Source organism: Podarcis raffonei, chromosome 7 (assembly GCF_027172205.1).
Source record: "Podarcis raffonei isolate rPodRaf1 chromosome 7, rPodRaf1.pri, whole genome shotgun sequence".
Classification (NCBI taxonomy): domain Eukaryota; kingdom Metazoa; phylum Chordata; class Lepidosauria; order Squamata; family Lacertidae; genus Podarcis; species Podarcis raffonei.
In genome coordinates, this window is record NC_070608.1 from 71,274,236 (window position 1) to 71,298,817 (window position 24,582).

Genomic DNA, 24,582 nt, shown 5'->3' on the forward strand with positions numbered 1-24,582 from the left:
TTAGACACCTCCAGAGGTGAGTTGAACTGTGATCCTCATCTCTTCAAGGCCCCTTGAGGGACTTCAAGTAACATGTGAGAATCAGACATGACCATTCCTTGGTTGTGGCTTGTGTCCCACCTACCCACCCCTCCTCCTCTTCCTCCTCCTCCTTCTTCCCTGTCAAGGGCAGAAAACATATCAGTGCCAATACAATTAAAATTTCTAAAGCAGTTTAATACAGCCTTCTAAAAATAGTTAATAACTTCTCCTAAAAGTTAATAGTGAGGGAGACTGGCTAGGGAGAGCATTCCCCAAATAGAGGACTATCAGAAGTCAAGCACCTTAGGTGGAACGTTCAGCTAGACTGGTCTTCCTCTAGATCTGGATATGAATGCTCATGCTTATCAAATCACCATGGAGGGTACTCAACAGGTTCCCAGGATCCTAGTGTCAGGAAATAATTAAATTCTTCAAAGTTGTCTACTTCTCCAGATTACTAATGTAAAGGCATCATAGATAGATAGAACATTAAGCTGAGTGAAGTTTCCTTATAGATCTGGGCTTTGCATTTAATTCATGCACAGACATCAAAGAAACTAAGATGAAAAGGAGAGTTAAGACACATAGAATTTATGTATGTATATATATATATATATATATATATATATATATATTCACATCTTTAAGAAATGAACAAAAAAAGTTAATAGCACTTGTATTACCTTTAGTAAGTGAATGTAAAATCCTGTGTAATATTCGAAAAGAAGTCTATACACAGGGAGAACAGTACAAAAAAGTTTTTAATCTCTTTGCCTTACAAGAAATTGCTTTTCCATACTGAAGTACTATCAGCTACTTTTCACCTTGAGTTAATTTTTTAAACTCCTTTTTTATTATTCCATTGCAATGGTTATTGCAGGTCCTCTGAAAGAAACAAGGGCAACTAGGAGATCATGCACACAGAAATTGTAAATTAAATTACTTTTATATGTGGTAAGATTATGTTTACAAGACACATGGTCAGTTTTGAGTATGCATTGATTCCTGATTCCATTCACTTCAAATGTCAGCCTATATGTGATAAGATGCGATGAAACAACCTGAAAAAATATGTGTGTGTGTGAATGGTTTCATAGGACATGTCTGTATGACAGCTTCTCATATTCTGCATTTGATTTCCCTTTCCAAAACTGCAAATGCCGGTCCCAAGACTCTGGTTCCTGGGGCCCTCAAAATAAAATCTGAAAAAAATTGGTGAAGCAGCAAACGTTTATGGAATACAGATATGTCCTTGCAAGCATGGGTGTCAAAAGTAGGCACACCCCAATTCAGCAAAACACAAGCTTATATTACCTATCTCCAAGCACAGGTTCCCTCCCCTGCCCCCATTGGCAGGAGGTGTGCAAGGGCTACAGCCTATCATGACCGCCTAATAAAAATACTATAATCTCCGCCCTTGTTGACATCTCCCATCACTCTGAATTCCGACATCTACCATCCATGTTTACCATTGTCCTTATTTGGTCAAAGCCCTCATGCATTTGTCTATTGATGTAAGCAGTATAGCCATATTCTAACCACCAGAGCCAGACGTGCTGTGGTCCATGGAGTCACGAAGAGTCAGACATGACTAAACGACTAAACAACAACAACCACCAGTTGTTCTAGTTTCATGTGTTAACCACTAATTGTTCCAGTTACAAGCCTAAGTGAATTCTATATCTTTTGAAGCCGAGAGGACAGAGCCACATCCTGACCACCAATAGTTGTTTCAGTCACTGGTGTGAGCGGGTCCTGTGTCTACTGGTGTCTATGAATAAACAAGATTCCAACCACAAGCTATTCTACTTAAGAGCATTCTAGCCCCAGGCTCTTCTAAATATGAGTATAAGCCAGCCTGGAGGCATTTGTGATTACCTATCAGTTGTAGCTTCAGCAAGTTGCAGCATTGTATTTCTGAAAAAGCGACAGTTCCATTATTCTTAAAGCAACAATTTTATTATTCCTTACACCCCAGACCCCTTCGCCTCCCCCCAAAATATTGGGGAAGCAGCTCCCCCCTCCAAAAAATGACTGTGCTGAGCCATCTGAGCCTCCTTCTGCACCACTGCATGAGAGTGCAGATAAGGCACTCAATTGCCCACACACCTCCATCTCTCCCAGGGCACCCTCTGTCCTCCCCTCGCCTCCCCTCCAGTGGCCCTGGCCTGAAACCAGCACCCTGTGAGTCCCCCAGAGAAAAAATGGCTAAGGACAAGAAATGGCTAAGGAATAAACCCTACATGAATCTGGAGTCAAGTTCCTAAGACGGTTAGATGGCATCTTGTATGCTTCCTTCTGAGACCTCCTGCAGCCAAACTGGTGCCAAAAGTTTTGCTCTGCTTCCTTTGGACCACATCAGTGAGGTTAAGAGGGGTGGGTGGGTTGTTGTCTGGGCAGCCCAGGAGCTCCATACACAGTGTCCAGGCTCGCACCTTGGGGAGGTCACCCGTGCTGCTAACACAGCCAAAATACCATGGGAGGCAGCAGTTACAAGTCTCTGCAACCACAGCAGAGACCGTGATTCTCCATGACTTGAGAAACAAAAGTCTCTTCCTGCCTGAGAACATGCAAAATTAAACCCGAAGCACATGCAAGCTGGTTGCCTTGCTTGAAGAGAAAGTATCACCAAGTGAAGCTGGACTAACCGCATTTGACGTTAACAGGTAAAAAGTGGAATTTCTCAATGGAACAGAGTCGGCTGTGCTGACTCAGAAGTATGATAAGAAAGGAAATATTGTGAGGGAGGATACGGTGATGATTGGTCTCACTCCCTGGGGTTTTCCTGATTAGTCAGGTGTATTACAGTCAGTGATGGATTGATTCCTAGTGCACAACTGTTGTCCATACATGGATCATGGCACTTCTCCCCTAGGTTCTGCAATATCTTTGAAGCACAGTTTACAAGAGAGAGTCAGGACATAAGTTGCACACAGGCAGGGTGGGGGGCTCACAATTTTTTTGGAATGTAGGCTGCTTATTTGACTTGCCTGATGATGGGTGCATTTTTAAAAGACAACTATCTTAAAAGCAGGTGTATCCTGTAGACTGAAGCAGTTTAATCACCAGTGCTTAGAGCATGGTTTTGAATCTGAGCCACTGTCAAAAGAAATGAGTCTTCAAAATATTTCAGTTCCAACCCTATCCTATGGAAGACTCAATAATTTTATTAATATGGATTCCAGTGGAATATTCTAGAATTCAATGGGATGGTCTTATCCAGATTGTGCACTTTTCCAAAATGTGCAAAACTCATCTTGGTTCAAAAGATATATAAAAATGCAGAAAAATACATATTTGAGGATAAAATACTTTAGAAATACATACAGTATGATAAAATATGTATTTAAATATGTCTTTGTGATAAAATATATTTTAAAATGCTTTAAGTATTTAAATATATTTAAATATTGCACACACACACACATTCACAAACTGATGAAAAAACAAGATGGAATGGATTTATGAATGAACACAGTTCAAACTGACACAGGCTAGAAATAAACTAGTATATCCCTAGCCTCCTCTTTTCATAGTTCTTGTCATATTTTATTTTACTTGGGTTCTTCTATGAGAAGTCTGAGGAGGGAAATCTATTTCAACGGTAATGATCAACTGTAAAATTCCCTGATCAATCCACTTCACACACCAAGCTCTTAGTGCACACATTTGGATAAAGATCCTTTAAATGGTGCATGGCTTGCTCAGCCATGCAATTAATGAAGGGTAATGGGCCTCAATTTGTTTTCAGACAGCTCTGATTTTCTTTGAAACATGAATGGCCTTATGTCATCCTGCAGCAAACAGCACAGATGAAGGTTAGGTCTCTCTCCCCAGATTGCAAAGCAAATGGGAATATAAAGACAAGACATTTGGGGCTCTTTTAAAGCTTCTTTTGAAGACAACTTATTTTGATCGCAACGAGCTGTCACAGTGGCAGTCTATTACAAATATCCCTCAAAGAATTTCAGACATGAAATAGAGCATTTAATGGAAGCATTATTGTCCACCCAAAGACGACTGCTTCTTCTTGTTTTGCTTGCTTGGCACACATTTCCTCACAGTAACAAATGTACTTCTCTGATCATAGACTTCCATCTACAGCAAGAAGCGTCCCTGATATATTTTCTCTCTTGGGCTGATAGAGCGCAAGCAGAAGGGAACAAAATCCTTCTTATAAGGATCCACTATTTTTAGTTTGTTACATTATGATCCTAACCTCCCAGATCAGCTAGACGGAATGGATGAAGATGAGGTAAAGAGGAGACTTGCCATCTATTGTAAAGATCCTTGCTGTGGCCACAAATATAGATCTTCTGTTACCTCTGTATCCAACAGTGGTAGTCACTGTTCTTCTGGAGGGGAGTAGAGAAGTCTAGGAATTGCTAGATCCCAAACCCCTCTGAGAGGCCCTAAGATTGGACCTATTACCTACACCAGACTGGAGCTGTTGAGGGTAACCCTATGGCAAGATCTTCCAGGATGAGCAGTTTGGGATGCAGCAGATCTCCGGCTTAGCCACCTGACTCCTGGCTCAGCCAGAGTTAAGACCCCAATGCCACCTCAGGTGATACGCCGATGTAACTTGTTCTTCCCATCTCAGCTGGGGCTCAGCCAACTGAACTGAAGCTGGCTGAAACAAGGCCAGTATATGTTTCAGAAGGAGATTCCCACAAAGTTCAAGGCGTGTTGAGCAGTGGAGGCTGGTCCATTATGGCAAATGGGGCGCTGCTCCGCCAACCTTAGTCAGCCCTCAACTACCTTCCCTCCTTACTGACAAACATTTAGGGGGATAACACTGGCTTTCAGATTCCTCCTCTTTAGTTTCAGTGTTGCCCTTGTAGAGCTCAGCAAAGAGGAGGATGGTGATAAAAGTAGAATTAGTTGGCTCTGTCTGTCATTGGCCCTAACTCTATCCGTTGTCAATCTCCCTATCTTTTGCTCTGTCAGTCCAAAGGGCACTGGTGCCAACTTGAAATTAAATATAAATATAAATAAAAAAATATTTGTACCCCACCCACCTTACTGGGTTACCCCAGCCACTTTGGGCAGCTTCCAACATAATATAAAAATATAATAAAACATTACACATTAAAAACTTCCCTAAACAGGAATGCCTTCAGATGTCTTCTAAAAGTCAGATAGTTGTTTATTTCCTTGATATCTGATGGGAGGGTGATTCACAGGGCGGTTACCACTACTGGGAAGGCCCTCCGTCTGGTTCCCTGTAACCTCAGTTCTCTCAGGGAGGGAACCGCCAGAAGGCCCTCAGAGCTAGACCTCAGTATCCAGGCTGAACGATGTGGGTGGAGACACTCCTTCAGGTATACTGGGCTGAGGCCATTTAGGGCTTTAAAGGTCAGCACCAACACTTTGAATTGTGCTCTGAAACATACTGGGAGCCATTGTAGGACTTTCAGGACCCAATAAAATATAGAGGGGGGAGGCGTCACCCTACCACTGCTTGAAAGTTGCCTGGTACTTCTGAGGTCAGGGCAGTTGGGTTTCAAGCATAACATGACCATGATGAGATTGTGTAGTTTCATCTGTGCTGGACTGATAGAAAGAAAGTGCTCACACAAATATTGAATTGTTAATTTCACATCTCATGAAATCCCCATTTTGATTTTGGAACTAAATCTACCTGAATGAGATTGTGAGATAAATACTCAATATTTTACAAAGGTTGGCTGAGGTGGTTTATATATATATATATATATATATATATATATATATATATATATATATGCATGCTGACATCACAATTTTTTTTTGCTTGCTGTGACACTTTTAGAGGCTAAATTACAGTACGCCTGTGCAATCAGCACCATTCAGACTCACAGCATGAATAAAATTAGAAACGGTGGGACGAAAGGCTCAGATTCCTAATGAAATGTATAACATTATGCAATGCAAGTCCATGCATTTGCGTGGGCTAATAATAATAAACACCTTTTTCCCTTTTGCTCAGGGCCCTAGTAGTGGGAAGTGAAAGCCAGCAAAATAAAACAAAATTGAACTGGAGAGAGAGAATGCAAATGTGCTTGTAGCTGATCGAAAGGGATGGGTCTCCAGCAGGGATAATGAAGTAGTAACATTTTCATGTTTTTTGTCACATAACAGAAAACACTGGTTTGGTTTGCAAAGCTCTGATAGACAATGTGGTCCCCCCCCAGCTGTTATAGACTATGGCTCCTATTATTGAGGCAGGTTCCGAATGGAATCTATCTATCTTCAACAGCCCCCACCCTGGAGATTAGCAGAAAGTCTGACATGCGTCTGCCACAAGGGATGATCTAACTAGTGTCTGTTTTTAGACTCACACGTTTGCAGTTTGGGCAAGAAATCTGCACATGCTCACAATTTGGGGCAGCCAAGACATGCGGTGGGAAGGGAAGAATCTGCAACATTTCCAGTCAAGTTCTGCTTCCATGTTCCAGCCAGATCCTGCTTTCGTGTTCCAGTATTGTTAAGTTGTGGGTGAACATATCAGACGACACAGCGATTCTTCAAACAGCTCTTGTTTATTCACAGGCCAGAACAGAACTGAACTGAAGGGTTCAGCCAGCCTGCTTATATACAGCTCCACTAGAACGCAACAGTAACCATTTTCTGTAACTATCCAATCACTGAACGTCACTTTCAATCCCTTATTTGCATATGTGGACCTGAGTGAAAACTATCTACAGTATCCCCCTGCTGGCCCAGGGTGAGAACTTCAGTACATAACAAATATAGTTCCCCCTTTTGCTTGAGTATTCCTGTAAGAAGCTGTTTCCTGCTCATTTTAAATAACAACCCCAACTAGCAAACAGGTCCCCAGCCTTGAGATTTTATCTCACTGGAGCCAGCTGTGCAGCTTGAATAAAGCAACCTTCCTTGGAAAGAACCCGTGTCTGTCGTTCTTGACTGAGACCCTGCTACATTATCACTATGCTGGGCGAGCCTGATGGGAGTTGTAGTCCATCTGGAAGGCACCATATTGACTACTCCTTTTCTAGATTGTGCCTTTTCAGTTGTAGCACAAGCCCTCTGGAAAACTCTCCCAAAAGGAATTTGGAAAGCTCCATCCATTGGACGGTTGAAACATCTCCTAAAATCTCAGCTGCTTATCCAGACAGATCTGGATACTGGAGATATTATTATAGGATTAGTAGTATTAGTATTAGTATTATACTATTAATTAAATTTGCATACTGCCCTTCAACTGAGGATCACAGATTGGTTTACAAAGCAAATATAAAAAATATGTAATGTAACTAGCAAAACAATAACCCCCACCTCCCAATTTATCTTGGTTGGACAAACCACTTCCCAAAATAGATAGTCCCTCTTGCTGTCTTGCTACTTTAAATGATGGGCTTCTTATAATATATTTCTTATAGTCAGATCTTTATTAGCATTCTATTGTATATTATATTTTGATTTTATAATATATTTTGTAATTTATTTGGGATATTTGCCAGCATTCCCCCCCCCACTGGATTTTCATTATTTGTAAACATTTAAAGAAAATCCAGTGGAGGAAGGGGAGATATTTCTCCACCATTTTCTCTTTCCCCTGCAGACCCCACCCCACTTCCCACAATGCTTCCCTCCACAAAAGATTTCCAGGGGAGATGGGGGGGGGAGAAAGAGAATAAGCAAACATTGTCCATGTCTCTATTTATTTTTTTAAAGTGAGTACGTCTTACACATGAGAACTCTTGAGCTAAAATCTAACCATTCCATTTTCCATGCCTCTTTAAGTGGCAAAATTCTAATAAACTACTATGAAGGAGTAAAACCCCATCCAATTGTTGTGCTCAGATTTTCCCCCTTACACATTTCGTATTAAATAGACAAAGGAAACAACTGCTGAAAAAGCATGTCACCGTTGTAGTACATGGGGGGCAGGCATTCTCAACAATGTGAAGCCGAACACATTTGTAAGCTTTTATGGAAAATGAACAAAAGTTACAAAGGAGGGTGGTTGGGTGCAGAATGCTGCAGGCTTTCAAAAGAAGTTCAAAGTCAGTTTGTTGCCTTGCAGAACAAAAATCATGGTGACCACAAAAGAGAAATCAGTAGAAGGAGACAAAAGCTATAGATGTCTACAAGAATTCAACAGGCATGTAAGTGTTTACACACAGAGGCATCCAAAGTATATTTCAAACTCCAGCATTATATAAAACAGGCATAGGCAAACTCCGGCCCTTCAGATGTTTTGGAACTACAATTCCCATCATCCCTAGCTAACAGGACCAGTGCTAGATGATGATGGGAATTGTAGTGTCAAAACATCTGGAGGGCCAGAGTTTGCCTATGTCTGATACAAAAGCAGGGGCGGAGGAAGGGGTGTGTGGTGGGGGTGGTTCGCCCCGGGTGTCACCGCTGGGGTGTGTGTGACAAAATGCTGGGTGGCACTCACCGCGGAGCCTGAAGGATGCCCAAGCCACATGTCTCTCTTGGGAGTGACACGGTGGCTTGGGTGTCCGCCGCCTCCCACTCAGCTGTGGGGTGGCTGAATGGGAGGAGGCAGGAAAACTCCTCAGAGGCCCCGCGGAGCGTCCTGCCCCAGCTTGCCCTGCCCCGTGGGTGGCTGAACCCACCCCTGGGCGCAGGACATGCACACCACCCTAGGCGCCCGATCGGCTTGCTCCATCGCTGTATAAAAGTACTCAAATATTGTACAAACTTGATTGAATGTTCCATTAAAATGCAACACAAAATATGTAGTTGTGAGTCATGTGTGCAAGGCTGGCTCACGTGTGCCTTTTCTAGCTATTATCCCCCATCCATTCTCTGTATGATATATAGAGAGAAGTCAAGCAGGTTCGACTGTAAACCTAATTACGTGGGACTAAGTTCTATGGAAATCAATGGGACTTGCCTCTGAGTAGACACACAGTCAGTACTGGAATAGAGAACAACAACAACAACAACAACAACAACAACAACAACAACATTTATACCCTGCCCATCTGGCTGGATTTCCTCAGCCACTCTGGGCAGCTTGCAGCACATAAAAAATTGAAAAACATTAAACATTTCTCGATACAGGGTTGCCTTCAGATGTCTTCTAAAAGTCAGATCGTCAGTGCTTTCTTTTTTCTTTGGGTACGCAGGGGTACACATACCCCTAAACATTTTGTGAATCTTTGTACTTTTGTCTGTTTGCTGTATTTATTTTTCCTGATTTGAACTATAAATTGGTGATTTTCATGAGTCAAAATGAGTGCCCCATAACATTTTTTAAGGGGGGGGGAAAGCACTGCAGATAGTTGTTTATTTCCTTGACATCTGATGGGGGCGGAGGGAGGGGCGTTCCACAGGGCAGGCGCCACTGCCGAGAAGACCATCTGCCTGAATAAAACTTTTAGAATCTGGAGGGGGGGAAACCAGTTCGGTCCTGTGTGTATTTCTATATGTGCATATCACTTTATGACTGTGGTAAAAGAGTATATTCCAGACATGTAAATAAGCCAAGATATCTTGTAATAATAGCCAAGCTATCTTGTAATAATACAAATAACAGCAGTAGCAGCAGCAATAATAAAAGCTGGGTGAGGGCTATTAGCAGAAAGATTGAGAACTATGCCTCCCCCCCTTCTGCAGCCAGTTTAATTTTCATGCCAGACATAAAAGAAGGGAATTCCTTACCCTGGGGACCTGCTTGGTTTCTGTGCTGGGTGTAGAGAAGGGCCCTAATTTCTTGCTTTCCCTTCAGCCTTAGCAGAGAAGACATCTCTTGCCTTTAATACACCAAGTACCCTTTAGGTGAGGTCTGGCAGAAGGATGGAGAAATCTGCTGGCAATGAACACTGCGATAGCCATCTCCTCCAGATTCCAAATGGTGTCACAGCGCTTCCCGACAGACATGACTGACAAGACACAGTCGGCTGTCAATCAAGACCCATCAGGATCTAAACTCTTAAAAGTGGATGCTTGCCATTTCATCCTTCTGTATTCCTCCTCTCATCTGACTGCAAATGTTGCCACTTTGCATGTGAGGAAAAGCCTGCTTTTAAACAGCTATAACAGCATAGATAGACTAAAAGTTTCCTTCTGTTTTTTTCTTGAAGCAATAGTCTGCTTCTTTCCTTTGTCCTCTTCTTTGTTAATTTATTAATATTACTATTATTTTGTTTATGATTTTTAGTTTTATGCATTTCAATAATTTTACAATCATTTTAACATTTCAAAACTCTACTTCCTTCTTCCTCCTTCTGTGATGCCTTAAATTTATTTTTAATATTTTCTGCATATTCCAAATTAACTTAATTTACTCATTTATTCATCTACTTTAAATATATACTCTTATAAAAAAACCCAAATCCTGCAGGTTGTTACAATAATCCTGCCAATGTTCTTATCTGTTTATAGTTTATTTGTAAATATTCAATAAACCATTTCCATTCTTTTATAAAAGCTCGTTATCTTGATTTCTTCTTTTTCTGGTAAGTGTCACAATTTCTTCATATTCCATTTTTTTGTATCCATTCTTCTTTCACTGGGACTTATTTTCATTTTTGGGCAAGTAACATTCTTGCCGCTGCAGTTGCATACATGAATAAAACTCTACATAGTTTGGGTAGTTAAATTCTTAATAAATGTCACAAAAATTGGTTGTTGGAGACTTGGGTGCACTGGTGCCAAAACACTGAGGGTTATTCCAACCCCTCATGTGCCCAGTCATTTGGTTAATGCTACAGTGTGTATGTGGGAAACAGGTGGTGCTGTGGTCTAAACCACTGAGCCTAGGGCTTGTCGATCGGAAGGTCGGCGGTTCAAATCCCCACGACGGGGTGAGCTCCCGTTGCTCGGTCCCAGCTCCTGCCAACCTAGCAGTTCAAAAGCACATCAAAGTGCAAGTAGATAAATAGGTACCGCTCTGGCGGGAAGGTAAATGGCATTTCCATGTGCTGCTCTGGTTCACCAGAAGCGGCTTAGTCATGCTGGCCACATGACCTGGAAGCTGTACGCCAGCTCCCTCGGACAGTAAAGCGAGATGAGCGCCGCAACCGCAGAGTCATTCATGGCTGGACTTAACTGTCAGGGGTCCTTTACCTTTACCTTTGCAGTGTGTATGAGTGAGGTTTGATGGGAAAAAGCAAGCTACAAGAACATGCCTGAAAGCACTCTCATCCAGGGCTATTGGGATCTTAAGAGGAGTATGGTTGGAGCCTACCTAGAGTTTGACATGACTGACCCACCTAGTCATGGAATAGAGGGAGTAAAAATATTACTTGCCCCACTTCCATTACAGTGGGAATAAAGAAAAGATGGAGTGGCCCATCCTTCTTCTGCTACCCCTCACTCACCTGTATGGAATTTCTCCCCACTTAGACTACCTCTTAAGTATTTAACTACATGGCTGGTATATCCACCCTCTCATCCACAACCAGAAGAGAATCCTCAGCTCCAGTAAGTGTCTGAATTGGGCCTAGGAACCATAGTGCTTGCACATCTGTGCAAAGCAATGAGAAACTATTGCATATTATTGACTTTGCTCTCATGGAAATACAGCTAATAGGGATGCCAGGAGGATAAATAATGTGCTTAGCATTCTTCTAAGGAAGCAGGAGGGTGGAATTTGTGTGTGAGGGAAATTAAATCACATCTGAATTTCCTTAGCCTGACAAATTACCTCTGTTACATCTTATGTCTCTGTTCAATTTAACAAATATTTGGGTGGTCCAGCATTATTTAACTATGATTAAGCCCACTTAAAGCAAAATTATCTCTCCCGCTGCATCCTCCTTCAAAGATGCTGTGAGGAAGTGCAACACTTTCCCGATTTCTTTCCTCATTTATTCCCCATTTATGCCAAGCTTGATTGTAACCTTGACCAAATGAGCAAGTGAGAATCGTTTTAAAGAGATAAAAGTTTTTGATCTCAGAGGGCCAAAGGTTTCTATGAAGAAGATGCTATCAGAATGTAATGTGGCGATGAAGAAATTTGAATCCATGATGCTAGAAATGTTTTCAGCCTTTCCCCTTTTCTTTCTCTGAGGTTAGGTGTGTGTGGGGGGTCAAATGCACATTGCTTTTCAGACATGGGAATGCAATAATTACTAATGAATGGAATGCTGTCAACCCCCCCCCCTCCATTCCTGTTCAAGTTGCAAGCCTACTGTTACATGACTAATTGAGTGCATCAGGACAACAGGGATAAAAGCTTTTCTGACCTGACCTTTTGGGTTTTTAGATTAGATACCAGTCAATTATCTCCTACTTTGTTAGTTTAGTGATCTAGTAATATATGAAGTAGGAGATTGTGAACCTTTCAACTGGAATTGTGATCCTGAGATAGGGATCCTGAGATAGGGATGGGGAGACGGTCTCCAATGTTCCTCCTCTGCCCAGTCTCTGACAATTAGTTTTCTTTAACAGTGGAAGCAGGTTTTCAGATTATACACAGCTCTGTTTCAGGCTTTGATTATGAGAGCAAAAAATAAACATCCAATAGTCTAAGGTAAAGGTACCCCTGCCCGTATGGGCCAGTCTTGCCAGACTCTAGGGTTGTGCGCTCATCTCACTCTATAGGCCGGGAGCCAGCGCTGTCCACAGACACTTCCGGGTCACGTGGCCAGCGTGACAAGCTGCATCTGGCGAGCCAGCGCAGCACACGGAACGCCGTTTACCTTCCCGCTGGTAAGCGGTCCCTATTTATCTACTTGCACCCGAAGTGCTTTCGAACTGCTAGGTTGGCAGGCACTGGGACCGAACGACAGGAGCACACCCCGCCACGGGGATTTGAACCGCCGACCTTTCAATCGGCAAGTCCTAGGCACTGAGGCTTTAACCCACAGCGCCACCCGCGTCCCATCCAATAGTCTAGATAGAAACAATTGGGTAGTCAGGCTGATGGTTACTTGGTTGCAGAAGTTTACTGGCCATTGCTGTTGGCATGGAGATAGTCCAGGTTGAATGCAAATATGCCATTCTGATGTCATGTGTGATGTCACAAAGAGGATATGCTTGAAGTCTTGGTAAAGCCATAAACAGTTAACAGACAGACTGCATCTCAGCTCTATCAAGATGGATCTCCATAATAGGTGATGAATAGTTTTATTTGGGGGATATATTAACTTTTACTATTGGGGGAAAGTTTTAGATTGGTTTGCCAGTTTGTAATCCATTCTGTTGAGGCCAATAGATATACATTCACAACCCTTCACCCATCAAATAATCAACTTTATGTGTGACTTTGGGACTGATTCATATAACCACATTTCCTTTCTCAACTCTATAGCAGCTTTTTCTCTGTATTTGGAAAGATAACCAAGAAGGAGAAGATAAGGAACCAGGAATACGATCTGGATGAGTATGGTGAAGATCTAAGCTTGACAAGTGAGGGGGCTAGGAAGATTGCTTTGTGGTCCAGCATAGGAATGATGGGTGCTTCATATTACATATTGAATTCCTATTCCACAAAGAAGAAGCCTACTCTGGAATAACATCCAATGCACAATTCTGCTCATATTATTATTATTATTAGTTTGTATGTGGGTGTACTGGTTTTCCAAATAAAAATTCATCTGAGGTAGCTTACGTATTAAGAGTACATTAGCTGTAACTTCCAAAGAGCAATTTAATTTCCAAACTGTGTATGACAAAGTTAATAAATTCAGCAGTATAAGATCCTAAAGCCCCTCTTCCTGTTGTGGCTTAAACATATTCTGCAAGGCCTTCTAAAAACAAATAAACAGTAATGCAGGGGGTGAGCCTGTTGCCTGGGAGTAGTGGTAGAAGGTATCTGAAAAAAGTTACTAGAATCTATTGGGAGACTCCCCTTCTATGGATGGAATACCTATTCAAATGAAGGACAGTATAAGGACATATGATCCTGTTGGAACAAGATGTAGTAAGTCACTACAGTCATACCTCATGTTGTGTCCGCTTCAGGTTACATCTTTTCAAGTTGCGTCCCACAGCAACCCGGTAGTACCAGAATGTTTACTTCTGGGTTTTGCCACTCGCGCATGGGTAGAAGCACTAAATCATGCTTCACACATGTGCAGAAGTGCTAAATCGCACCGCACACATGCACAGACACAGTGCTTCTGGATGTGAATGCTTCAAATTGCGGGTGTGTCTCCGGGACGGATTACGTCCGCAACTCGAGGTTCCACTCTCTGTGTTTTCTGTGACAGTATTCTATTTTCTTCTCTCACTTGCTGTAGGAATAACTCCCCTCTTTCCGTATCTCTTACTAGAGCCACAGATCTGTTTTTCCCACCTGTTGCTCTGGCTTTTACATTATTTCCCAACTTTCCCCCTCATCTGCCTCTGTGTTGTGACTTCCTGCAAACCCCTGTTGTAAATCCATACTGTCCTCCTCTTCCTCCTCCCTGGAAGGCTCAGGATATCCACCATTGCTCCTCCTCTGCCCAGTTCCTGACAGCAGAGTAGGCATAAAAGGCATAGATAGCCCACTGGCTCAGAGACATTATAGGACACTGCAGTCTGATGCACCACGTGAGGAAAGCAGAAGGGGGCTAGGAAGAAGCATCCTCTACACACTTCTGAGCATGTTTTTCCTTTCTGAGGAGTTTAAGGGAGCTGGAGCTGGATGCAAGCCTCTCAAAATGGCTATTGTATGTATGTATGTATGCTGTATTCTGTTCATGCTATTAAATAAGGAGCAATCTAAAGCAGGAGTGGGGTTACCCCTGCCCTCCAGATGTTGATGGAACCAATCCCCATCACCTCTGACCCTTGGACATGCTGGTTAAGAGTGATGGGCATTGGAGTCAAGCAACATCCAGAAGGCCACAGTTTAAACTCCCTGATCCAAAAAGCTCTGAAGCTTCTTGCTGTGGACAGCATGTACAAAAGCTGGGGAGGCCAGCTGTAAAATGAGAGCCAGTGTGGTGTAGTGGTTAAGAGCGGTTACGAAGACTCGTAATCTGGTGAACCGGGTTTGCATCTCCGCTCCTGCACATGTAGCTGCTGGGTGACCTTGGGCTAGTCACACTTCTTTGAAATCTCTCAGCCTCACTCACCTCACAGAGTGTTTGTTGTGGAGGAGGAAGGGAAAGAAGAATGTTAGCCACTTTGAGACTCCTTCGGGTAGTGATAAAGTGAGATATCAAATCCAAACTCTTCTTCTTCTTATCTGAATCCCCAGGAGTGTGGAATCAGTGAAAAATAGGCATTTCCCCATGGCCAATTGTGGGAGCCATTCTGAAAATTCCTGTTCAGCTCCTAGGATTGGTTGGCTGACCAAAAGTGCTATATTATGTGAGGCAGAGTTGCCAACTTGTGAGGGAAGTTGGTGGGAGGTTGGCGTCATGTCAGGGCATTGGGAGAAGCCCAGGGCAGAGTCAACAGGAGGAGGAGAAAGAGCAGGCCAGGCCATTGAAACCCCAATGTGCTAGGATCTATGCTTGGCCTACTCCACCCCCTGATTTTTTCATGCATTGGGGGGGTTGGCCCCCTCCCAAAAATATTGGGGGAGGGAATGGCTTGGCCCTCAGGAGTTGGCACCTTGGGTGTGAGAAGCTTCCTTTAGGACAAAAACACTGCTGAGGAAGACAGATCTAAAAAGAAACCATCCAGACCCTCCCCAGTAGCTGTACAAGTACCCAAGGCGTACCTGTTGTCTTCACCCCACCCAAGATGGGAGAAATGGGCCCGTAGCCTATAAGCCGGAGAATAACTTTGTGAAGACTTCCAAAACATTTCTCACTATCTGTATCTCACAATGATAGGAGTAATTTGGCTCTACATATGCAGCCAAGTGAAGTGGTAAAGCCCAGAAATAGTAGAATAGACTGTACTACTTTGGACTGTTGATGGTGTTTGGGGTGTGCCAATTATAATGCAATACATATCAGCTTTCTTTCCCTAGGTGTGATTAGGCAGCATAACAGATTAGGTTGCATGGTGCTTTCCATAAAGGAAAGCCCACCATTTGAGTAATTTAGAAGCCTATTCCAGCCCTAATGACACCTTGACCACCACACTTCATTTTCCAGCATGTGAAAAGCATAGCAGCATTGCTCATTGTCCTCTTGCAACAACATGGTCCTTGTTGAATTAATAACTGGCTGCCTACTCGTAATTCAGAGAATATTCTCCACGGCCTTGTTGAAAAAGATTCAAGTCAGAGTGAGTCTATTCTTTTCTCTCACTGAGCCAAACTGACATCGGTCCTGGAGAGAAGGCGACAGAGGAAATAGATATGAATCAGGGTGTGCCATCCATATCAGACTCACATGCTGGTCATGTAATAGATATTGATGGGCTCCCACTGTGGGGCAGTTTGCCACTCTTCGGGGCTCCACACTGTTGTATTTATGACACCTGCTGCCAAGAGAAAAAGAGATTCATATTTCAAAGCCTTTTTTTTTAAGAAGGTAAGATCCAGACAATCTTGAAAAGTGAAGATAGACATAATATTAAATTGCAATGAGTTCTTCACCCCACAGTGCATGCCTAGCTGTGAAATTTCCATTGCAGGCCGACATACAAGCAAATAAAAATGCAAATATAATGACACAGTGAAGGTATGGGGGCAAATCTTGTTTCAACTGAATGTGCCGTAGATAGAGCCTGGGGAGTAGGAAGGATCATGTCAGCCTCTGGACAATCCACAGCCACTTCCTGTAGCCACTATTTAGAAGTCAGCCCCGGAAAGGGAGATTTAGGTCTGAATTAAACACCAGAACCAGCTTCTTGGCTACTGTTCTCATGCTCACAGTGGCTATTTATCTACAAAGTTAAGCTTTTCATGATGCTCATTTTCAAAACAAACACGCAATATGATATGGGGGTAGCTCCGTTTGGTAGAGCATGAGACTCTTAATCGCAAGGTTGTGGGTTCAAGGCCCACATTGGGCAAAAGATTTTGCATTGCAGGGGGTTGGATGACCCTCATAGTCCTTTCCAACTCTACAACTCTATGATTCTATGAAATGGAGTTGCTGGCCATAACCTTGTCTGAAAACGAGTGCAAACAAACAAATGTGTTAAAATAGTCCCTTTGTGAGAAGGAGCTATACATACATATGTTGGTGTATGTGTAGGGCCCCTTATCACAGCTGAATACAGTGGTACCTCGGGATGCAAACGGGAATCGCATCCAGAAGCAAAGGTAACTAGCGATGGCTCATCTGCGCACACGCACGTCGGTTTTCATCGTTTCTGTGCATGCGCGTGACGTCATTTTGAGCATTTGCGCATGTGTGAGCGGCGGAACCCGGAAGTAACACGCTCCGTTACTTCCAGGTTGCCGCGGAGCACAACTCAGATGCGCTCAACATGAAGCATATTCAACCCGAGATATGACTGTAGTTGAACAACCAGCTGGCACATAGCAGTAGGTGGGCAAGGTCACCATGGTGTTTCGTCCATGCCACTATTTGACACCTGCCCCTATGTCCCTTGTCTATTTAATATGTGTAGCAATCTGTCGGACAACACACATAACCTGCACAGTTATCTTTTGCCATTCAGTATATACATTACCCATTGTCCTTAAGTCTGGTTTGTCTCCTTCAAGTCCTGGAGTCCATATGAGAATATTCTGCGGTCCCTACAAAGTGTAGTGAAGCAATATGGGATAAACAGTCCACAGCTGTGTGTAAATGGCCTCTCAAAATCCTCCTTCCTATTTGCTGACAACAAATAAATCAGGGTGGGGGCTATTTCACCAACATATTCCAGGGCGAGGATAAATTTCTCAGAGGTGGGACTCAGTATCAGAAATGAGAGTTGCATTGGAGCTGCTCCCCCTTCCAATTTCCACAGGTAACCTCGTTGACCTTTCTCCACAACCTCCTTTTCTCTGACAATGTCTCTTGGGAAGGGCCCACGAGAGCGTCTGCAGCACCTAGTGGACAGTCCTTTTAAGCTACATAAGGGAGCTGTTTCCAGGGGAAGAACTGCGAGGGGAATGAGACTTTATGCTGACCACCAGGCCATGGCCTTTTCTACCTGCCTTGCCCCACCCTCCAGACCTAGGAGTCCTAAGAGCCTTCAGAATAGAGTTGCTGCCATGGCCATTATTGTGTATGTGTCTTTTGATGAACTGAGGGGGAAACTATGATGGGAAGAGAGTGTGTGTAAATTTCAACAGTACATATTTACATTGTTAACCGGAAGATCTACACTCATTGTTTATAATGTTAAGGAAGAGTTAAGGAATGGTTCTCATAATGTATTTGGACACATGACATTTGCTTGTAGCATTAATAATGTGTTGTTAAAGTGTGATACCAGAGGGTGCTACAGAGCAATGAGGAACCAGGCAGTACAGAAACTGCTTTTTTATAGGACCTACAAACTAAGATCATGGCCATTGGTCCCATCACCTCCTGGCAAATAGAAGGGGGGGAAATAGAGGCAGTGAGAGATTTTACTTTCTTGGGCTCCATGATCACTGCAGATGGTGACAGCAGTCACAAAATTAAAAGACCCCAGCTTCTTGGGAGAAAAGTGATGACAAACCTAGACAGCACCTTAAAAAGCAGAGACATCACCTTGCCAACAAAGGTCCGTATAGTTAAAGCTATGGTTTTCCCAGTAGTGATGTATGGAAGTGAGAGCTGGAACATAAAGAAGGCTGATCACCGAAGAATTGATTCTTTTGAATTAAGGTGCTGGAGGAGACTCTTGAGAGTCCCATGGACTGCAAGAAGATCAAACCTATTCATTCTGAAGGAAATCAGCCCTGAGTGCTCACTGGAAGGACAGATCCTGAAGCTTAGGCTCCAATACTTTGGCCACCTCATGAGAAGAGAAGACTCCCTGGAAAAGACCCTGATGTTAGGAAAGATGGAGGGCACAAGGAGAAGGGGACAACAGAGGATGAGATGGTTGGACAGTGTTCTCGAAGCTACCAACATGAGTTTGACGAAGCTGTGGGAGGCAGTGGAAGACAGGAGTGCCTGGCATGCTCTGGTCCATGGGGTCACAAAGAGTCGGACACGACTAAATGAAAACAGCAACAACAGAAGAAACAGGTAAGGAACATTTTCATGTTACCAGTATGCCCTGTGATGTTTTAGAATGATATATCTAATATTGTTCTAACAACATTTAAAAAGTCAGTGTAGATCCAGCAGATGTTGCTAATATTGTTTTGTGGAGTATGAGAACTGTAATGCTTTGTGAATCTTATAATATGATGTTTGCTTGGGTTGTGCTGTTTCTCTTTTTTCCTCCTAGTTGCTTTGCTAATAGTCTTTTATAGAAGGTGGTTGTTTCATTGATGACTTGCAATTGTTTTCATGATGATTTGTTGATTATTCTACTTGATTTGTGTTGCATCTGTGATGTTCATTTATTGTTTGTAAGCCGCTTTGCTATGCTTTTGAGTGAAAAGCGGCATATAGAAATATTATGCATGAAAAACAAACAAACCACAAAACAAAACATTTACATTAACTGCCCCACCAACCTTGTCCTCCTGTTCTGCCCTCTGCTGGCCTGTGACTCTCAGAACGCCGCACAGAAGGGAATGTGGTGCTTTCTTGAAAAATGTCCTTCACTCCTGCTCTTCACTTCGACTCACCTATTTATGAGTTTCATGACACTGTTGTTATTTTTAATTCTGTGATTTAAAAAAGGTCTGGCTGCAGCGCTGTCATCGGAAGCATCCAAATCATCTGCCCACACACTCCTGGGCTTCTGAACCTCTGAAGCTACCCAAGGGGCAGAAGAAAGTCCTGTCCTGCTGTTACTCACATGCCTCACAGACAATGTCAGAATAAGCCCTCGGGGGCAAACAAGGTGTTTTCTAGATACATTGCATGAAGCCCGCCACTTCATTACAGGAATAAGGGATAAGTGATGCTGTTGGGAAGGCAGGATTCAGGGAAGGGAATCTTGCATCTCCTCCACTCCCAATGCAGACACTCCCCATAGGCTCCACGTTACATGTGTGTTCCAGGAGGGAGGATTGTTCCAAATGCACCGACAATGGGAGATAGAAGCCTTCCCTCCCCAGGCACTGCTTTCCACATAAGGATCACCCCCATCCCTACAATTAGGAAATTGCAGGTGCATGCTATGTAACCTATAACTACATGCTACACATGTCAGTGACATCACATGTAGTTCAGCTAGGCACACTTTGTCACTTAACCTGTGCCCCATATGTTACAATGGAGAAGAACAGCAGAAAAAATCAAGTTAATTTCAAAAAGTGGGTGTATACTTATGCAAAGCAAAACACTGTCACCCTTTTACTAAACAGCATTTCCCATATACAGTGGTACCTCGGGTTAAGAACTTAATTCATTCCAGAGGTCCATTCTTAACCTGAAGCTTACTTTTGCTAATGGGGCCTTTGGTGCCGCTGGCATGCAATTTCCATTCTTATCCTGGGGCAAAGTTCTTAACCTGGAGCAACCACTTCCTGGTTAATGGAGTTTGTAACCTGAAGCATCTGTAACCCGAGGTACCACTGTGTGTATGTGTGTGTGTGTGTGTGTGTGTGTGTTTAGATGCTGTAATAAAAAATGCATGGCAGGTGACATCAATTAGCACTGTCCCCAGTGCATTTCCTGGTCCTTTGTCCAGGATATGCTTTTAATGCCTGAGAGACGTTGATCACCCGCTGAGTTTCCTGGATTCTCTGCTTGCTCTGTTTATTTCCCACATAGTTCAGTTAATTAATTTTATCACTCAATAACTGTTGCCCTTCAGATCCGGCCTCAGGACATGCTGCCAGTTCAGACTGGCTGCTGTTTTCTTACCTTGTTTTTTTCCTGCTGCTTTGACTTTGGATCGGAGACCGTGAAGAGGATTGCATCCTCTGCAGGCTATTTCATACAGTGAACACTGGCCATCAGGGAATGAAGGCCATCTCTGTACTATAACATTTAAAGTAGTATCATACCACTTTAAACAGTCATGGCTTCCCAGTAACTAATCCTGGGAATGGTAGCTTGTTAAGGGTGCCCAGAGTCAGGGCCGGCCCAAGACGTTTTGGCACCTGAGGCAAACCCAGCAAATGATGTCTCCCTTGCTACCAAGGAAGAAGGGGTGAGTGAGGATCTACACCAGAAACAAGGCAGGAAAGAAGGATTAACATCAGGATTTTCTGCCCCTGGGGTCTTGCTGTCTGAGGCAGTAGTCTCACGTAACCTCATGGGTGAGCTGCCTGACCCTACTCAGAATTTTTCAGTGGCTCAGCACTACAATTCCCAGAGTGGTCAAACAGTCAATAAACCTTACCAGGGACTTCTGAAACCGGCACCTCTGAAAGGAAAACTTCATTCAATTGAAACTTGGTTTTGTAATTCATTTGATAATCACAATTATAGCAGATTTGACCTATGAACTAGCTAATGTTGAATTTCAGAGATTTTGAGTTTCAGAGGTTTTGCTTCATTAATCTTAAGAATAGCAAAGCAACACACTCTCGGGCAAAAATTTGTGTAGATTAGTTGGTTGGTGGAGAAAATTTATACATGATTTGCTTCCTTTGCACAGAAACAGAAACAAACTTTGATTTGTTATGTACAAGAATGGCAACTCAGTGGCTCCCTGTCTGTGGAATGCTCTCCCCAGGGTGAGACGCAAAAATGTTCCTCTTCAACCAGGGCTTTGACTGATTCACATGTTTATGCCCAGTGATATTTTTCTATATATAAAAAAAGTTTAGGGGTACTCTCATTTTGACTCAAGAAAATCACAATTTTATAGTTCAAATCAGGAAAAAATAAATACAGTAAATGGACAAAGATTCACAAAATGTTTAGGGGTATGCATACCCCTGCATACCCCCAGAAAAAAGCACTATTTATACATCTTTTAAATGTGTTTGTGGCACTGGGTGGGGATTATTGGTTTGTGCCCCCCCCCAAGTTTTTATCATGTACTTTGTGTTTTTATATTGTATTTTTATGTTGTGAAACGCCCTGAGAGCTGTGGATGAAGGGTGGTACACAATTTTAATTAATCAATTAATTAGTTAATAATACCCCTCCCCAACTGAATTCCTCCTGTCACCACTTTAATTAATCAGAACTGGTGTCATTGCCAATATGGCCTCAATATAGTTATTTTTAACAAGGAAAGGAAAAGAAGAACAGAGACAGGAAGAATAATTGGTTAACATTCTCATATATATTGCAGAGAATTCTAGATCTTCACTGGAAAGCTGCTTTACTTAGAAGTGTCTGACCTAGCTAGCATTCACAGATTTAATTACTTAAGGAGAAAAGCACTCATAAGAAATAAAAAATATACACTTCAGAGCAGGTTGAGCATTTTAATTCTAGGCTTGGCTTGGTACTCGTTCAAAGAATCATCATGTATATTTAATGGGACAGACCGATAATCCACGGAGGGCTTTTCCACAGCTGCTGGCAGATTGAGGAAAAGGAAGATTTGTTTGTTTTAAAAGTTTCTCTGTTGTCCCAGGATGGCAGTTCAGTGTTCACAATGTCTAAGATATGATGTCTAAGAAGTAGATACATTGGCAATTCTCTGGAGAACCTCTTTGTACATGCTCAGCAACTTTTTAAAGTGTTTGATTATTATTTTTTCATTAAAGCTGAACTAAGATCAGATGGAGATAGGAGATAAGAGATAACTCAGTGGCATAGCAGAATTCAAGCCAGAGAGAGAATGAACTTTATCCCTTTTAGATGAAATGACACACTTTTTAGAGAGAGAGAGACTGTTTAGCTAACAGCATTGAATTTACGTGAATGAAACCTTCCAAGAGAGCACTTCTGAGCATACATTTGCCCCCATGATATCCATGAGTTGCCTTGGGAAGGGCAATTCATTGATTTGAATATTAATTTATAAATCACTTAGCTCCTCCAAAGAGTTCAGGGATTACCTATACTTCACTGTGGATCAATAGCCATTAGAAATGTAACTTCCTGCTCTAGATAGAGAGCCAATCAGAAATCTGGTAAGCTAGAAAGCTGTTAAAATTCTCCTCAGCACTTCAGTGGCTGTAGCAGACAAGTGTCTTCAGAAGCAATTGAATGTCCATCAAAGCAAGTGACAACTCTACAAATCAAATTATTTGTTTTTTTGCCATATTTTGCCTGCTGTTCAAATGGTCTCTAGAAGCAGCTAACAATAAATAAAAAACAATGCAGTAAAAATGCAAACCAAAGCCACGTATTAAAAGAAAATGGAAGAAATGTCCTTCTGCCTCCAGTCATCCGGAATCTTCCTGAACCTGAGTGACCATTTGTGTATATAAAGGTATGTGTATGTATTCATATAAAACACACACTAGGGCGTATTGCATCACACCAATTTTTTTATTGATAAGAAATACTTTAGAAAAACAAAAAGCAACAACTCCTAGCAGTGCTTGATTTGTAATGCAGAACACAACAACTTTATGATATGATCATGGGACACCCACAAAGTATAAAACAATGCAGCTACATGAATCCTTCCCAAAATATAATTACAGTCGTACCTTGTTTGTTGAACAGAATTCATTCCGGAAGTCTGTTTGACTTCGAAAAACATTTGACAACCAAGGTGTGGCTTCCGATTGGCTGCAGGAGCTTCCTGTATGCAATCGGAAACTGTGGAAGCTGTGTTGTTTGGTTTCCAAAAAAAGTTCACAAACCGGAACACTCACTTCTGGGTTTGCAGCGTTCAGGAGCCAAAACATTTGAGTTGCAAGGTGTTTGGGATCCAAGGTACGACTGTATGAACAGGCCTCTTACACACCTACCTTAAGTATGTATACAAACTCTATGAAAAGTGTGAGCTTGTTTTTGATGCATGAAGTAATTTATTTTAGATCTAATTTGAGTTAAACTATCATCTCCTCATCAAGACAAAGAAGCCCTTCTCTTTTCTGATCTTTTCTGAACCATTAGGTACTGCAGGCTATTGTTCAGGATCCCTTTTGCAAAAAAACCTGAAGGAATACAGTGTAACTCTTTATCTGTCAGTCACTGCTATTGCTTACTGATACTTTCTATCAGCCTCTTTTTTATTTTTACCAATGAAAGACACAAATTGTTCAATGAAATATCAGTTTACTTAATTAAACTTGGGCCAAAATAATACAGACAGCAATACTAAGGCCATTTGGCCCCTAGTCAACCTCAGAGACCCTCTCAGGTCACATAGCAGAAATTCCTGATAGGCAGCCCCTCTACAAACTGGTTAGACAGGTATCTGCCAAGCCGACCTACCAAAAGGGTACCTTCTGTGTATGAATGGGGACAATGGATTCTGGAGTCAAGGTATTGTCAGGCATCTTGATTGACAGACTTGTGAAAATGTTGGAAAAACATGAACACTGAGCATGATCTGATTTACAGGTACAACCCATTTTGTGATATTTGTGGGGTGGGCTTTCTGTGACGGGGGGGGTCACACCCTGAGGGCTTAAAAATTCCTCACCTCCTTGCAAGGGGTGAGTGAGAGACTCTGTTGCAACTGTTCCAATAAAACTGCCTTACTTCCTCCTTCCTGGTTGTAGCCTCCATTTGTATTTCTGAACAAAAGTGGACCTCAAGGGATTCTAAATCGCTTGATGGGGAGCTGGGTTGTAAAAGTCAACCCCAGTTTCGTTACAACCTTAGGAAAAAGGAGACACTTAGAAAGTAATCCTTTAAAGGCTACCCTCCA

At 42.4% G+C, this 24,582-nt stretch overlaps 1 long non-coding RNA gene across 3 annotated transcripts in view; it reads right to left on the minus strand.

Annotated features, from left to right (window-relative positions):
• LOC128417884 (uncharacterized) overlaps positions 1 to 24,582 on the minus strand; it is a 236,041-nt gene that overhangs the window by 111,657 nt on the left and 99,802 nt on the right. The window contains exon 1 of one of the 3 annotated variants that reach the window (XR_008331591.1): positions 12,879 to 12,922. The exons of the other annotated variants lie outside the window; for them this stretch is intronic. This is a non-coding gene — a long non-coding RNA (uncharacterized LOC128417884). Of the gene's footprint in view, positions 1 to 12,878; positions 12,923 to 24,582 lie in introns of those variants that run through there. 3 annotated transcript variants of the gene reach the window in all.